The 9,898-nt window shown below is 38.4% G+C and overlaps 1 protein-coding gene and 1 long non-coding RNA gene across 4 annotated transcripts in view; one reads left to right on the top strand and one right to left on the bottom strand.

Annotated features, from left to right (window-relative positions):
- Positions 1 to 9,898, top strand: part of LOC139714706 (uncharacterized) — a 100,180-nt gene that overhangs the window by 47,780 nt on the left and 42,502 nt on the right. The window lies entirely within an intron of this gene.
- On the bottom strand, positions 165 to 8,400 carry LOC139714705 (uncharacterized). Of its 2 annotated transcripts, none has more exons than XR_011709736.1 (4): positions 8,225 to 8,400; positions 5,812 to 5,901; positions 4,353 to 4,418; positions 165 to 478 (listed from the first exon to the last, which is right to left on the bottom strand). It is a non-coding gene; the product is annotated as an uncharacterized lncRNA (long non-coding RNA). The 2 variants fall into 2 exon arrangements; XR_011709735.1 differs by having other exon boundaries at positions 5,825 to 5,901.

Raw genomic sequence — 9,898 nt, 5'->3', positions numbered from 1 at the left:
CTTTCCAATTTTCTTGTTATATACAGGGGTCTCACCTGTTCTCCGGTTTTCTTGTTAGGGGATACAGGGGTCTCACCTGTTCTCCGGTTTTCTTGTTATATACAGGGGTCTCACCTGTTCTCCTGTTTTCTTGTTATATACAGGGTCTCACCTGTTCTCTCCGGTTTTCTTGTTATATACAGGGGTCTCACCTGTTCTCCGGTTTTCTTGTTATATACAGGGGTTTCACCTGTTCTCCGGTTTTCTTGTTATATACAGGGGTTTCACCTGTTCTCCGGTTTTCTCGTTTTTTTCAGGGGTTTCACCTGTTCACCTGTTTTCTCGTTTGTCAGGGGTTTCACCTGTTCACCTGTTTTCTCGTTTGTCAGGGGTTTCACCTGTTCACCGGTTTTGTTTTACAGGGGTTTCACCTGTATCCTGTTTCGTTTTACAGGGGTTTCACCTGTATCCTGTTTTCTTATCCAGGGGTTTCACAGACCTGTAAAGAAAGAAAACAAAAAGAACATTAGCTTTGTTGAAATTATATTGTGGTTTCTGATCCTGCCTCCCAAAGTCAGGGGAAAATTATGCTGCCCTACGATCTAAAACTCTGAAATTTTCAAGTTTGACTGCACTCTTACTAAGAGGTCACTATGGGTAACGAAATTATGGTGGCAAAATCAAACTGATGATATCTGCTCTTCATTTTTTTTTTTTTTATATAATATAACGGGAGGGGTAGCCATTATATTAGAGCGGAAAAACTAATATCATTTTCTTCATTCACTCAAAGTTAGCTTTCGAAGTTACTTCCTTTTGTGACCTGAGGGAAGCATAATTTTCCGAGACTTTCTTACGCAATAACACTTGCTGTCTTCCAATATAATGTTTTGTCTTCTAGATCTCCTTTGACAATATATTCCTCATCAATATACATGTAGTATTACCAAAAGATGCATAAAGTTTTGACATATATCTGATGCAAAAATAAAAAAATAGATAAATTTGACTTCTGACTGGCAGGACACTAAATGTGGACTTCATCACTCTCATCAATTGTGAACAAAATTGACATAGCAATAAACAAATAATTGGGAACACATGACCTCAACATGACTTTTTTTCCTCATCCTCATCAGCACACTTGATATAATGACCATGATCATGTATACCAATGTACCAAGGGTGACACGACATTTGCTCCAGTCTACATATCTCGAAACATTAAAGGGTAAGGTCAAGGACATGATTTCATTTTTTGTTCAGAACAATGCAAAGTTTAGGATTAGGGTTAGCATTACAGTTAGCGTTAGGTTTAGGGTTATCATGGCAAAAGTAGACCGGAGCTATTGTTGCGAGAGCAAATGTCATGGAACCGTACCACATTAGAACATGATTCATGCAGAAATAAATAATTGAGAGGTACTGAAACAGTTTGTCTTCCAGACCCTAGCGCCCTCTCTCAACGGTATTTTAAAAATATTTTAAAGACATCAATGCACTTATTTACAAATTTACCAACTGAATATCATAAGTTACATGAAGACTATATTCTGTAATTTTCAACGCATTCCATGCAAGCGAACTGATTTTATGGCAAAGAGATGCTTTCATTATTTTTGTTGGAAATGCCAGCAAAAATTATTTGTTATATAAAATTGCAAAATCTAACCCCGTAAACACATTTTTGTTTTTCATCCCCCTCACAGTTGTTTAAGATATAAACATTCAAATAATATATGAATAGACTGGAATGGTGACATGCTACCTTGATGGAATTTATGAATACTAAGGACAGGCCTTAAACAAAGTGCCAATTTCATGACAAATTCAAAGTACTTTTTTATGCAAAATGATAAAGTAAAAATAAGGTCCTTTTGTCGCAATCTTAACAATTCAATCAAAGTTTTTGGTACCAATGGCAAAGGTATTGGTATCAACGACAAAGGTAATTGGTATCAATTTAATGGCAGAGGTTACTGGTATCAATTCAATGGCAAAGGTAATTCATATCAATGGCAAAGGTAATTGGTCTCAATGGAAAAGGTATTGGTATAATGGCAACGGCAAGTATATTCCATCTTACAATGCATCTATTGTGAGTGCTACAGTAGTCTTCACGGATCTGAACAATCCAAAGTGACACACAGCAAACTAGGAAGCAGTGTGCTGATACATTTGGATTGTACTACTCATATCAGCAGGAATGTGAACAAACTCTTGGCATATTTCTGAATTGTGCTTACACACAACTTTTTACTAATTAATATGACATAATTTTTAATTAGCCAAATGGTTTTAGAGCTACACAAGTCTCCCACTTCACCCTTTGTCCCACTTGACCCCAGTCTTCCCTATTCCTTTACAGCAATACTAACCCTATAAACAAGGGATTTTGTAATCTCAAGTCAGTACACATTGCCAGTAATTTGAATCAACCATACAACAGTAGTGTAGTTTGGTACTAGGCTATAAAAAATTGATGAAAACAAGCACAACTGGTGTAGGGCCTACACACAACACAGTGTACACCACTTGAGTGATGTCAATGTGTGCTATATTCCATTTGTCATCACCCCACTGCAAAACTTGCACTTGTGTCCTTAGAGTACATTAAAACCCTCGTAAACAACTTGAAGAAGGAAACATTTTCTTTATAAACAAGACAATTGCCAAAATGTCTCTTGTCCGTTTGCACAGAATAGAAAAAATTCTAACTCTCAAAGTTTGGTAACCCATGTCTGTGACCTTTAACCTTGTAATGACCTTCAACTCTCCAAGAGATATCTACCAAATAAGATTCGTTCCAAACAGACATGTCCGTCAAGAGCTGTGAGAAATTACCAAAATGCACCCTAAAAAACATGACTTTGGCCCCTAAAAGATCATTGACCCCTGCCTGTGACCTTCGACCTTGTGGTGACCTTCATCTCCCAAGGAAACATTTACCACCTAAGTTTGGTTGCAAACAGACATGTCCATCAAAAGTCATGAGCCATTATCGAAACACGCCATCAAACACTTGACTTCAGCCCTTAAAGTTCATTGACCCCTGCCTGTGACCTTTGACCTTAAGGTGACCTTGCTGTTTAGTAAAATGTGTAACTTTCCATAACCACTCTACCCTCCAAATTTGATTAAAATTGAAGCCCTCAGTACAGATATTCCAGTTTTTGTAGCGTTACAGACAGACGACAGACAAGCCGACAATGGACGGTCGGACGCTGCACACAATCCCTTAGTCCCGCCCCTCACCTCCAATGGGCTCAACAAAAACCTACAATAGGCAATCACGTACAACTCAAATGAAGTCGTTCAGTGCCCTGTTCCATCTCTCATGAACCCAAGGTAAAACTGCACGATTAGTCTATTGAAGATACTGGTATCCTCACAATAGACTACACAAGCCTGATTCTTGTCCAAAAAAAAAAACTGCAATAACTTATTCTCCTAAAGTGAATAATTGTACATCCTGCATAACCTTTAGTCACTACCAACAATACGCAAGTATTTACTTTAGTGGGATATACTATAGTGCAATGCCAGTTATCATAAACACCAATGGCAGACATATTCCTTCACAGGAATACTACATATTGCGCAGTGTTACGTCACATACTGCCTGTATTTTAAAGCTACCATGTAGACCTTACTGCAGTTTGGCACTAGGATGATGACTGATGAAATAACATCCAACTGCTGCACACAGATCACAATCTGCACCCCTGTGTGGTTTATTCAGTCTTTTAACACCCCAGTGCAAAACTGCACATGTGTCCTTGGTACATTAGCCTGCTAAAGATGAGTCCCAAGTATACTCAGTCTGGCGTCTAAGGAAAAAGCATTTTATATCAATATCAGTTCATTTTCTTAAAGGGGAAGGCTAGTAACTGATCAGTGGTACTCAGTGGAAATGCTGGGAGATGATTGTTCCAATCCTTGTGGGATTCATTCAAGAGTTCATTGTATATCTATTGTTGTGTGAAAATGATTTGCTTCAGAAAGGTCTCATATTCAAGTAATGTGCAGATTAATGCTCCGTCACTGACCAGGGACGCTAACCTGGAAGCATTAAACTGCACATTACTTGAATATGAGACCATTCTGAAGCAAATCATTTTCACACAACAATAGATATACAATGAACTCTTGAATGAATCCCATAAGGATTGAAACAATCATCTCCCAGCATTTCCACTGATTCCCACTGATCAGTTACTAGCCTTCCCCTTTAAAAGAAATACTGCTATCTCCACAGTAGACTGCTCAATTCCAACTCCTGCCAAAAAATAACATTTGTACCTAAAGTGTTAAGGGTAATCGGCAATGCACAATAATTTAGCCCGCTAAAGTGAATTACCCAAACACTATACCACTTTGCTCTGTCCACAAAAAAAAGAACCCGAATCCTCCACAGATCCAAATGATGATGAGGAATTCTGAAACAAAAAACAAAAATGCTATTATTCAATAAAATATATATCTTTTCTAATATAACATGCAAACATAAGTAACGTTTGAATATCATAACAATCATGAATAATTAACATTCCAGTATTCTTGGTTTTGACATAGACTGTCTCTAATGTATCGCATGTTGAATGGCCCAAACTTCTACACTGTTTGTTACTGAAACACATGAAGTAATAGTATTGCAACTCGTGCCTTTCTGACTTGACAATATACCACCTAAATTTGGATCCAAACAGACATGCCCGTCAGAAGTTATGAGAAATTATCAAAATGCACCCTAAACAACTTTTTGGCTCCTAAGAGTTCATTGACCCCTGCCTGTGACTTCCGACCTTGTGGTTACCTTCATCTCCCAAGGAAACATTTACTACCTAAGATTGGTTGCAAACAGACATATCCATCAAAAGTTATGAGCCATCATCGAAACACGCCATAAAAAAAACTTGACTTCTGCCCTTAAAGTTCACTGACCCCTGCCTGTGACCTTTGATCTTAAGGTGACCATGCTGTTTGGTAAAATGTGTAACTTTGCATAACCACAGTACCCTCCAAATTTGATTAAAATTGAAGCCCTCAGTACAGATATTCCAGTTTTTGTAGCGTTACAGACAGACGACAGACGAGCGGATAAAGGAGGGACAGACACTGCACACAATCCCTTAGTCCCGCCCCTCACCTCCAATGGGCTCGACAAAAACCTACAATAGGCAATCACGTACAACTCAAATGAAATCATTCAGTGCTCTGTTCCATCTCTCATGAACCCAAGGTAAAACTGCACTATTAGTCTATTGAAGATACTGGTATCCTCACAATAGACCACACAAGCCCGATTCGTGTCCAAAAAAAAAAACTGCAATAACTTACCCTCCTAAAGTGAATAATTGTATAACCTTTAGTCACTACCAACAATACGCAGGTATGGTGGGATATATACTAAGTACTATAGTGCAATGCCAGTTATCATAAACACCAATGGCAGACATATTCCCTCACATGAATACTACATATTGTACAGTGTTACATCACATTATATTGCCTGTATTTTAAAGCTACCATGTAGACCTTACTGTGTCACTGTGTGCTTTATTCAGTCTTTTAACACGTGTACCCCAGTCCAAAACTGCACTTGTGTCCTTCATACATTAGCCTCTTGAAGATGAGTCCCAAGTATACACAATCTGGGGTCTAAGGAAAAAGCATTTCACATCAAAATCAGATCATCATCTAAAAAAAAAAATGCTGCTATCTCCACAGTAGACTACCAAATCCCAACTCTTTCCAAAAAACAACATTTGTACCTGAAGTGTTAAAGATAATTGGCATTGCACAGTAATTTAGCCCGCTAAAGTGAATTACCCAAACACTATACCAGGAAAATGACCACTTTGCTCCGTCCACAAAAAGAAAAACCAAATCCTCCACAGATCCAAATGATGATTAGGAATTCTGAAACAAAAAACAAAAATGTTATTATGCAATAAAATATATATCTTTTCTAATATAACATGCAAACATAAGTAATCTTTGAATATCATAACAATCATAAATAATTAACATTCCAGCATATTTGGTTTTGACAGACTGTCTCTAATGTATCGCATGATGAATGGCCCAAACTTCTACAATGTTTGCTACTGAAACACATGAAGTAACAGTATTGCAACTCATGCCTTTCTGACTTGACAATATTCGCATGAAACAATGAAAAATTACCTGAAAATTTGTGCAGTTTTGATAGGATACCTAACAAAAACACTAGTCCAAAACTCATTGAATAATGTCAAACATTTTGAAGGATATTAGGACAGAAACAGAAAAGAATAAAACCTTGTTTCATGATTATTAATAATATTTAAATACTGTACAACATGATATATTCGCGGCACGAATTTTTCGCGAATTGGAACCGACAGCCTTTTTCGTGGCATGAAATTTTCGCAAAGTGCCACTGGCGTTCAATGCATGTAGTGTAAACAAGGACTTTCGCGTGCATTTTAATTTCGCGATTCTTGGCGCTCCCGAAATTAAAGTGCACGCAAAAATTTGTTTTACAGTAAGAAAATTCGGGCAAATGATATCTATTTTCGGGCAAGTGTTTTGCAAGTATCAAAATTACCTAGCCTAATCAGGCAATTGCCCCCCCCCCCAAAAAAAAATAAAAAAATAAGAAATTGTGTACCACCCTGAAACTGCCCTAATTATCCATTAAAGGGGAAGTTCAAGACTGGAACGGAGTTTGCAAATTTCCTAAAGAATCTTAGGTACGGTAATTATCCCAATTCCAATAAAGATACATTTCTGACAATTAAGAACTCGTACCTAAGTACAATGTAGTCTCTTCCCCTGTATGCCCCCTAAAAAAAAGGAAAAATGAAAGGGAGAAATGTTGTTTTTCGTATTTTATTACCACTTTTCAATCATTCTGATTATCTGCGCCACGTCATCCTCTAACCCTAAGGAGTCCATGAAAGAGTCTATGACTGAGCTCATCATATTAGGTTGATCACGTCACGCTCACTCTGTTCTAGGTTTCTGCTTACGTGCCTACCTCTGTCAAGCAGAGCTACCAAGTCTCACGCATGCTGCGCGAGACTCTAGAATTTAGGGGCCATCTCACAATCTCATGCATGACACCCATTTTTCTCACGCATAGGGCGAAGTCTGTAACTTGGACCTATAATAATGAGCATAGCTCAAAAGATTTAAGTGATAGTTGCAATTGAGGGTATATTTCCTTTTTGTCTGTCAAAATAAGAAAAAAAATAATCACTGAAGTGTGCACCTGACCGCACCATTAAGAGCAAAAAATTGAAAAAGCTCCCTACCGTGGGAGGCCACAGGAAGGAAAAACCCTCCCACACCCTCACTCGCTCGCACATTCGCACGCCGAGATACCAAGTCATGAAAATCTCACTCATAAAAATTGTTTGAACTTGGCATCCCTTGTCAAGTGGCAGTGTACAAGATAAATTTCCCTCCACCATAATGGTGTGTGCAGTGCATCTATGTACAGAGCATCTATTCACAGGGATGCCAAGTTCATTTTTTATAGTCTTAATGGCACGATCAGGTGCATAATAAAGTGACTATCTTTTCTTTTACTTATTTTGAAAGACAAAAGGAAAATATAGGCCTAGACCTTATGTCTACCTTCAATTGTAACTATCACTTTAATCCTTTGAACCATGCTCCTTATTATGGGCCCTAATTCCAGACTTTGCCCCATACGTGAGAAAAATGGGTGCCATGCGTGAGATCGTGAGACGACCCCTAAAATGCTCGAGTCTCGCTCACAATGCGTGCGTGAGACTTGGTAGCTCTGTATTCATATCATGCACAGAAATCACTGCTATTACACCACATAAATACGCCCTCTATCGATCTGTTAGCTAAGAAATGGCGTCCGTATTTTGCCCATGAACCTACTGACGTTCTACTACTACCCCTGGCTAAATCACTATCTCTTTGGAATTGAATGGAACTTAGGCTTCCTACAAATCTCACCTTGCCCATAGATTCAGGTAACATGATCTAACATTAAATTCTACGTAACTACGTTAGAAACCTTGCTTGCGACCAGGGAGGTGGTCACCTCCCTGTTGCGACCAACAGCCTCATACGCACTACAACGTACATTCAGGGAGGTATCTCCCTTGATTTAACTTACTTTAGTAGCTGCGGGGGCCTGCATGTGGTGCATACGGTGGGGCCAGATACCAAGAATCGAGTAAGGGGGACAGTCTGTGTTTAGACATGCCTGTGCACCTACCTGATATGGTACTCGAGCTGAAAACTCAGTGTCAAACAAAGGTCGTGTCTTAGGCTAGGAAATTAGACGTAGAGTAGTCGTAGAAAGTTTACAGTGATCATCACACCATAGCTTTACGTACGTAACACGTCGTGATTGCATACAAAGTACTCGGCACATCGTACCACTGTAAACACGCGTACTGTACACGTACACGGTATAGATAGGGATCGGAGAACATGTGCGTACGTGTATAGAGCGCACGCAGTTTGGTAGGTACATAGGCGGAAGCACAGAACATCAGTCTTACAAAGAGTTCTGTGGGCTGAAGTCGTTGTCACGCACAAACGCTCAAACTATGGCAAGCCGAGTGTATTTCCTAACCATTAACTACAGTTCAAATTTACGATCAGCTCGATATTCCAAAAGTTCGTTATTCCGAGGGCTCTTTATTTTTCTTTCTTTCTTCCACTTTCTGTGCAATTAATCAACAACAACAATGGCTATCAACCACACATTCTCCACATGTTTAGTTCATGTCACGAACATAATTCCATGAAATAACAACTACTTGATCAGACACCATCTTGGGTAGGTAAATAATGGTCAAAGGTCAAAAATGTCTAATCGTGTATCTTGATAAATGCACGTCCTATCTTTCCCACATTTTGCACACGTAAGGAACATGTTGCAAGAATCATTTCATAAAATAACTTTTTGCTCAGATGCCATCTTGGCTGTGTAAAGTGGAATCAAAGGTCAAATGTACTTCATTCGGTAATCTCAGTGTATAAGTTATTATGGTATCACCGTCATATTTTCCACACATACATGGACCTCGATAGATGTATCATCTCATAAAATAACGACGATTTGGTCTGACGCCATTTTGGCTGTGCAAATGAGGTATTATCTCTATGGGAGTACATTTTTTCTGGAAATTTTAGTACATGTCAAGCACATATATTTCTCATAAAGTAAGTGATTCATCAGACAATGTCTTTTCTCGGTAAATTAGGGTCAGTAGTCACAATATTTATTTCCGAATAAATCGGATCACCTAATTTGTCAGTGTTGACAAATTCTAAGTCTAGTTAGGTGATCCGAGTATCCTCTCGGATCACCTTCTGTATCTGTACGGATTCTTTGTTCTTCTTCTTCTTCTTCTTCTTCTTCTTTCTTTATTTCTGGACAAAAGTTGTGTATCTACGTACTCAGAAAGTTCTCACAGTATCAATTTCAAACTCATACCATATATGTATCATGTCCCAAAGACGAAAAATTTTATAAAATCATAGTGATCAGTCGACCGTGACGTCACTATGACGTCATTATATGAAAACACATTTTCATCCATATCTCATTAACAGAATCGAATTCTTCAATGACATTTACGTCACATATATTTTAAGTCAAGCGGATTCTACTCATATTGTCAAAATTCATATTTATCTTAGAACGCGCGCGTACGCGCGCGTTGAAATATTTGTATGCTCAAATCGAGCTCAAAATTTTTTTGCACACGTTTCAGACCGTTTGGAGCATTTTTTGAAAAATTGAAAAAATTGGACGGACGCGTACGCGCGCGCACATATTCGCACACAGAGCTCATATGCACTAAAAATATTCAGTTTTTTTACACGGATCGGATGTCCAAAATGTCAAGAAATATTTCTACCAAGTTTCAAGTCGATC

Source organism: Diadema antillarum, unplaced genomic scaffold, assembly GCF_040938485.1.
Source record: "Diadema antillarum isolate AM-2024a unplaced genomic scaffold, OU_Dant_1.0 seq00002391_RagTag, whole genome shotgun sequence".
In the NCBI taxonomy this organism is placed as follows: domain Eukaryota; kingdom Metazoa; phylum Echinodermata; class Echinoidea; order Diadematoida; family Diadematidae; genus Diadema; species Diadema antillarum.
The sequence above is the reverse complement of the archived record's forward strand: the minus strand, read 5'-3'. Positions and strand labels throughout refer to the sequence as shown.